Source organism: Durio zibethinus, chromosome 5 (assembly GCF_047325235.1).
Source record: "Durio zibethinus cultivar Kanyao isolate XHJ-2024 chromosome 5, ASM4732523v1, whole genome shotgun sequence".
Classification (NCBI taxonomy): domain Eukaryota; kingdom Viridiplantae; phylum Streptophyta; class Magnoliopsida; order Malvales; family Malvaceae; genus Durio; species Durio zibethinus.
This window is the reverse complement of record NC_143166.1, coordinates 6,481,515-6,490,165: the sequence shown is the minus strand read 5'-3', so window position 1 is coordinate 6,490,165 and position 8,651 is coordinate 6,481,515. Positions and strand designations below refer to the sequence as shown.

The 8,651-nt window shown below is 28.0% G+C and overlaps 1 pseudogene across 1 annotated transcript in view; it reads right to left on the bottom strand.

The window, feature by feature from the left end:
- Positions 1–7,748: 7,748 nt before the first annotated feature.
- Positions 7,749–8,651, bottom strand: part of LOC111287693 (protein CORTICAL MICROTUBULE DISORDERING 4-like) — a 29,149-nt pseudogene continuing 28,246 nt past the window's right edge. The window contains exon 7 of the transcript XR_016341994.1: positions 7,749–8,603. The product of XR_016341994.1 is annotated as a protein CORTICAL MICROTUBULE DISORDERING 4-like (transcript). The remainder of the gene's footprint in view (positions 8,604–8,651) is intronic.

The following is an 8,651-nucleotide window of genomic DNA, read 5'->3' as shown; positions in this document are numbered from 1 at the left end:
GCAGTGAATTAAACTAAGCTAAAAAATTTCTAAAAATTTAAAAAAGAAAACAAAACATAGAGGATGCAAAAAATTAATCTTATATTTGAATGAGAAGTGGTATATGGAACCTACCTAGTTTTTAGCATATTATACTTGAACACTACCAAATGGCAAAGGTTTTCAACAAGCACTATCGTTAACTTTATTTTTAACTATATCTTATATGGTCTGGAATGCTCATAGCCATACTTAGCAACCTACGTTTTGTGCTAAAGTCAATAAAATGGCTCAAGTTGTATTAAGTACTATAAAATACATAATTTAATCACAATAATGACTTCTTCCATGAGAAAACTACTAATGCAAGCATATGAAGAGGTAACTCGGTGATGAGACATGGGTATTAGTTGAAGAATAATTCATTCTAAGAGCATAATTTAAAACTAAAGTAAAAAAACATGCAAAATTTTTCTAACTTTACAAAATATTAATTTAGATTCAGAAATATATAATTAAACTAATGCAGTAACTAAAAATTAATTGTAGTAAAATATTAAAGTTGCAAAAAATAGTAAATTAATGCCTAAACTATGCAAAAATCAAAACAGTGTAGCAAAACTAAAGTAGTAGCTAAAAATAATAAATAAAAATTATCTAGAATGCAAAACTATTTAAATAAATAAAATCTAAATTGATTCTACACATGCAGTAACTAAAACTATGATGAATGCATTAAATTAAACTAAGCTAAATACTTAAAACTAAAAATTTAAAAATGAAAACAAAAAATATTATACTTGAATGAGAAGTGGCATATAGAACCTGCCTAGTTTCTAGCATATTATACTTGAACACTGCCAAATGGCAAAGATTTTCAATGAAGACTATTGTTAACTTTATTTTTGTTTGTATCTTATATGGCCTGGAGTGCCCGTAGCTATACTTATCAACCTAGGATTTGTGCTAAAGTCAATAAAATGGATCAAGGTGTATTAAGTACTATAAAAGACATAATTTAATGACAATCATGACTACTTCCATGAGAAAAATATTGATGCAAGCATAAAAAGAGGTAACTTGGTAAAAAGACATGGGTAATAGTCAAAGAATAATTCATAAAAAATTTGAAAGGAAAAAGAAATCATAGTAGACTTGGTAACTCTTTCACATTATATTTTGTATTATGCTTTTATCTGGTATATATGTATAGAAAGTTAATTTATATATCCTCGTTGTGTGAAAAAATTGGAATTTCATCTAAAATACTAGATATCTTATACTACCCATTGACTACATCTCCTACACCACTAGTTTTGTAGATAATTTAATTTATAATAATAACAAAGAATTATTGTAGGCCTGTAGTGACTAATAGATATTCTTGGAAACTAAGAGAGAAGTGAACATACACTTATAAAAGTTCAAAATAACACAACTAACCTATAAACTCCAAAAGGTTTTATAAAAGTTAAAATGAACAAAAATGCCTAAAAAACATATAAATTAGAATTTATGCTGACACTGATAGGCAAACAAAGTAAACTAAAATGCACTTTTAGTGGGTCTTTCTCATATTTTGTCTTATTAGATCAATCTAACACTATGAAACATATGTGCTTACATATGTCTTTCATTACCTTACAGAAGGTAAAGATTTGGCTTCTAATCTGTTGTTAAAGGACGAGAAGGTAATGCAGCTAGCCTAGGATCAGGGGAATGAGAAAGACTAAACCAGTGTTGTAAGGATAGTTAGTTGGCTACTATATTGGCGTCAAAAAAGAATGGAAGAGAATGAAAGGAAGGGGCGTTATAGATGGGTTTTTTGATGGGATGAGAAAGACGAGGAGAAAGAGGGAAAAAATAGGGAAAGAATAAAATGAAAATTTAGGATTTTTTAGGTTAAGGATAAGAAAGTAATTTTATAAATATAAAAATAAAAATATATACAATAAAAAAGCTTGATTAGGCTTGTTAGCTATTCGAGTTGGGTACTAATATGCTTAAACTTGGCTCATTTAATAAGTCAAGCTGCTCGAGCTCAAGCTTGGCTTGACAATTATTAAATTAAATTCGAGTTTTAACTGAATCAAATTTAAGTAGCTTGCGAGTACTAATGTATCATTTATACCCCTACTATCTCAGCCACTGTTAGATGTCTTTTCCAACCCATCCTACAATCTAGATGCATGCATCAAAGAAATATAGCTTAGAAAGGTAATGATATTGAAAGTATGAGGTTGTATAAAAAATTACAATCGAGAAATAGGAAAAAAAACCTTTATTGCCAGTGTTAGAAAAAATAAATAAGAGAAAAAAATAAAAAATAATTTTGGCTTTAAGGCATGAAGAACACTATCTTAAAGGCATTCCTTTTAAGATACAATAAAGCCTCAAAACTCTCAAAATAGAAATAGTGAAAATGGTTATATTAAAGCATCTATTTATAATGAATGAACAGACATAAATTTCAATTCAAATTGTTATGACTTTTTGTATAATATTGACCTTTATGAACAATATTCTATTTATATTCAAATAGTTATGACCATTTATCATACAATAATTGTTTCTGTTCAAACATAATTATTTAAAATATAAATAAAATTAATACAAAAATTAATTTTATTCATCAATAATTAAATATTTCTATCCAATGTGGGATGCACCACATTCTAAATACTAACAATCCCCCCACTAGTTTGGAATGTTGGTGCTTATTCTTTAACCTTTCACATAAATAAATATTACGAACACAAGAAAATATCTCTCGATTTAAACTTTCAATTAGCATATATATATATCTTAGAATTTTAACAAAATTTATGGTATTCGTAGATTAAACCTCAATTCCTAGTGTTAGAATTAAAAATATAACACATATAATACTTATTTATTCTTCTATAAAATGTTTATAACCACTTTAATATTATTCTGACCATGTACTTATCCTATTCATAAACATTTACAAGAGAGGCCCCAATTCTTTTTGTTGAAGCGACACTGCTTTTATATTTATATAAGTAGAGTTTCCATTATATCTCCATTACTTTAGACATTTAAAACTCTATTAAGAGTATAAAAACTCTACTAAACCTCAACTCCTAGTATTAAAATTGAAGATATAACATATATAATACTTATTTATTCTTCTGTCAAAGGTTATAATTGATTTAGCAGTATTATGGCTATGTGCTTATCCTATTCATAAACATTTACAAGAAAAATCTCAATTCTTCTTGTTGAAGTGGCACTACTTCTATGTTTATATAGGTAAAGTTTCCATTATATCTCCATTGCTTTAAACAGTTAAAACTCTATTAAGAATATAAAAAATCATCATTTTCATGCAATGGATCACACTAGTTTCTAAAATTTAAATAGATTTTACTAGTGCTTAACAAACACATAACCATAAGTTGCCTTTACCCATTAAACTTTGTAGTTAGAGATTACTAATTCAAAGTTGGATTCCCATTATTGGTTTCTAATAGTAAGGGTTTAAATCCATTCTACTTGTAATGCTACTAAGCAAATATCTTGAAATTCATTTTTTTATGGTAATTATCCCCATTTGAGATTGAATTTCTAATATAATAACTTTAGACTAATATATCTAAACTTTTTATTTTGCATATCATTTATATGCTGTAAATATTGTTGCCTTGTTCTTGTTATTTTAAGAAATAACAAGAACAAAGCAATAATATAAAATTTCAGCTGTTCTATTTCTACACCTACAATTATTCTTCTAGTAAAATTGAATAAACTTAATGAATAAACCAAGCTATTTTAGTCCTTTAAAGATATTTAAGGACCTTTTATGATTTTACTTTAATAAGTTGTACTAAACTTATTAGCTTTGCTCATAAAATTATATTAAAATCTTACCAACACAGTGGTGACAATTTTTTTTTTTATTCTTATCATCACCACCATGTGCAAATTTGCATTCTTTTATTAAAGAATATTCTATTTAATTATCAAGATATCATATATACTTAATTAAATTGTCATTTTATTTATCTTTTTACTAGTTGGTGGTTTTTTTCTTTTTAAAGTAGGAGGCCTCCAAATTCACCCATAATGAAAGATAACAAGCAAATATTTTATATCTTAATATTTTCTTCTCATAAAAGTTTCAAAAGTTTTATTTAAACTCAATATGAGAGTATACATCAATAAAAATGATGTTAAATATACTTGCTCTCAATTTTTTTTTTTAGTATACTCATGTTTTCTATAGTCTCTCTTTTAGACTTTTATGCCAACTCATGAAAACTTATGAATCTATTTTATCATGGAAATCATTTACCAGTTTATTATCATGAGCAAAACCATGTCTATCACCCAAATGGTCAAATATATTCATCTTGCTATTTAATTTTTTTTTTATATTTATAAAATTTTTGAATTACTCATGACTTTTAAAGTAAATATAATTTTATACTTTCACTATATCTTAAAACTAAAATCATGAGATGTAGATCATTTATACTAGTCATAATTATTATCAAATAAAATTAAACAAATATCAACTATATGCAAAAACCATTGAGAAAAACTATTTCTATATTATTTATAAATAAATAATTTTCAAACTGATCAAAAGCATTATTCATTTAAGAGCCATACCACATTTTCCATGGATCAAGGCTATTGTAGGTGAACATTATTCCACACATTAAAGGTGCATGACTAGTACACATCCTTACCATGAAATTATAGAAACCCATGGAGATTTGTTCATTTTTCTTTTTTAATTAATCTATGTGCAATAATCCCATATATCCTTACAATTATTTATAAGCTCTATTTGAATTAAAATAAACTTTCTTTAAATTGTTTTAATTGCAAACCATGTTATCTTCTTCTTGGCATTTCAAAACAAAACTTTTCAAATCTATAAACATGGCTAATAAGAAATTGGTGGATTGCCTTCAAATTATCGGTAATTAGCAATAGCTCTTATTGTTATTAATGATGTGTCATTTCTATTTAAACTTGAATATCATATTTGATCCAATTTGTTGGCCAAACTTTCGGTTTGAAATATTAACATAAAATTTCATAACTAAATCATGCCAATATATTCACCTTATTAATTTCATACTATTAGCCACATTTTTGAAAAATTCATTCCAGTGAAACTTTTGGAATGCACAATCAATAAATTTCAAAAGCCCAAGTAACATGAAAAGCAATCATGAAATTAGATTCATGCAACAGAATCAAACAATGAATTAATGACATACTAATTTTAAATAAAAATTACAAAAAAACTTATCTGATATCACGGTAGAGAATTATTTCTCTTTGTCATAATTATTTCAAGAATTCAAATTTCGCCAATGCATTTCTAAATTTCTTTTTCTTGCATCTCCATAAATATAAAATATAAAATATCTTCATAATTGCCTTTAAATTGATAAAAAAAAGGATAAGAGAAATAATAAAAAATAATTTTGACTTTGACACATAAAGAACATTATCTTAAAGATAATTATGTCTCAAGATACAATAAAGTCTCAAAACTCTCTAAGCTGAAATATTGAAAATGGTTACACTGAAAGATCTATTCATAATGAATAAACAGACATAAATTTCAATTTAAATGATTATGATTTTTTGTATAATCATGAACTTTATGAACAATAATATGTTTATATTTAAATAGTTATGACCATTTGTCATATAATATCATTTATGTTCAAATATAATAATTTAAAATATAAATAAAATTAATATAAAAATTAATTTTATTCATTAATAATTAAATATTTTTATCCAATATAAGATGCATTATATTGTAAATTACCAATAATCAATATACAAAATTGGCCATTCATAATGCAACCCACTTGACTAGAAATGCAAACGGTGGAACATATAACAGATGCTATACTAACATATATATATGTACTGATGGTCTTGAAATGTAGTTATATCTCTGTAAGCTATTTCGACACCTTAAAAACCATCAGTATAGGTCTATACCGATAAGAGATATACAGATGGTTAAAAATTCATCGAAATGCACATTTTGACCGTTAATATAGGGTTTATGATACTATATTAACAGATTTTAGGGTTTTACCAATGCTTTTTGAACATTACTATATATCATATTTCTTGTAGTGTATGGTGCATTTTAGCATTGGCTAGTGATCCAGCGTCAGTCTGTAATCAGAAACAATCGATTTGTAAGTATGAAAAACTTGGGGGGGATTAAGATAAAATTTTTCATTATTTTTTTTATAAAAAACAATTAAATAAAATTTAAAATAAAAATAAAAATTAATAGATTAAAATTTTTTATTATATGGATGTACAAAATTTAAAATAATTTTAACAAATTTTGATATATATTTTTAGATAAAATTTTTTATTAAAATATTTACAGAATTTTTATCATTAAAAACGTATCGATCAAATTTAAATCATAAATAATATTTTTAATAATTTTTTTATAAATTGATCTTTACATCGAATTTTATCAATAAATCAATTAAAATTTTTTATTAAAGTTTTTATTAAATCATTTTAAAAAATTCAAAATTTGATTTAGAAAATTTGATGTAAGTTTTGTACGGGAAACGGGAATAACATTATCAACATGCAGCCCGTTATAAAACCCCCATAATTCAGCAGAAATGCTCGTAGTCAAGCCAAACTTTCTTCAGAAACCACAGAGCCAATTTCCACGTTCTTTTACTTTTCTATCTACACTTTCTTCTCTTCCATTTTATGAAAATTGAGATTAATATCTTATTTCACAAAAACAAGCGGGATTCAGTATATATGAGTCAATCTTGTTCAGATGTCAATTGTCTGTCGGGAAAAACATTTCCAAACATTTAGTCAATCATCACAAATCTATTAATACAGTAATAACACAGTAATAATACAGAAATCATCACTTGTACATGATGTGAGATACAATCTCCAAAAGTGATTGGAAACCAAACAATGAAAAAGTCATGAAAAGTACTATTTTGAAAAGTGTAATATCTGCTTAAAAATTTTGTGGACCAATTCAAGGGTTCTTCATCTTAATCCTAAGCTTCCTAGCTACCTGTGTTGCTTTTGGATGAACTGGCCGCTTGTTACCATCACACTGTTCTACCTCTACCCAATTAATAACCTTAAGTATGAGAGACTGAGGAACTTTCTTAGTATCCCCATCGGCTGTGCCTTTGGATTTCTTCATACCATTCTCCAGAGCTTTCTCTAGGAAGTTCATAAACCAATTTCCTGCTTCAGTTTCAATTTGCTTACCCAATTTTATTGTATTGCTTAAGTTGCTAGATAATAACACAGTAATAATACAGTAATAATACAGAAATCATCACTTGTACATGATGTGAGATACAATCTCCAAAAGTGATTGGAAACCAAACAATGAAAAAGTCATGAAAAGTACTATTTTGAAAAGTGTAATATCTGCTTAAAAATTTTGTGGACCAATTCAAGGGTTCTTCATCTTAATCCTAAGCTTCCTAGCTACCTGTGTTGCTTTTGGATGAACTGGCCGCTTGTTACCATCACACTGTTCTACCTCTACCCAATTAATAACCTTAAGTATGAGAGACTGAGGAACTTTCTTAGTATCCCCATCGGCTGTGCCTTTGGATTTCTTCATACCATTCTCCAGAGCTTTCTCTAGGAAGTTCATAAACCAATTTCCTGCTTCAGTTTCAATTTGCTTACCCAATTTTATTGTATTGCTTAAGTTGCTAGATAATAACACAGTAATAATACAGTAAAAATACAGAAATCATCACTTGTACATGATGTGAGATACAATCTCCAAAAGTGATTGGAAACCAAACAATGAAAAAGTCATGAAAAGTACTATTTTGAAAAGTGTAATATCTGCTTAAAAATTTTGTGGACCAATTCAAGGGTTCTTCATCTTAATCCTAAGCTTCCTAGCTACCTGTGTTGCTTTTGGATGAACTGGCCGCTTGTTACCATCACACTGTTCTACCTCTACCCAATTAATAACCTTAAGTATGAGAGACTGAGGAACTTTCTTAGTATCCCCATCGGCTGTGCCTTTGGATTTCTTCATACCATTCTCCAGAGCTTTCTCTAGGAAGTTCATAAACCAATTTCCTGCTTCAGTTTCAATTTGCTTACCCAATTTTATTGTATTGCTTAAGTTGCTCGATAACGGTTTCTTGTTTTCATCATTCTCACCAACACCTTCAGGGGGCAGCTTGCCAAGTGGAGTTGGTGGTGCACTCCTGTCTGAGAATACCTTGGGGTTGGAATTTGATGTTAGGAGCCTTCCCATGCTTGACTTCTGTTCAGTTCTCTCAGGAAAGGCTGCGATTGACTTGTACAATGCAGCTCGCCTTTTCGATGAACTTAACTCTGTATTACTGCTTTGGTCCATTGAGTTGTGCACAATTTCATGCAAGATTACTGGATCATCTTCACCTTGTTTATCTTTCTGTTCAGCTTTTGAGTTTTGTGCCATTTCAGTAGCTGAAATAGCTGCTTGAACGGACGCTATCTCACTCACGGCCTGTAAAATTTGGGCATGAAACTCCAGAAATTGATTGAAGCATGCAGATGGAGCATCTGGTTTTGCTGACTTGCTCAAGATGGAAAACATCCTGCAGCCAGCCAAAGTATATGACCTTAGCAAATATAAAACTTCACCT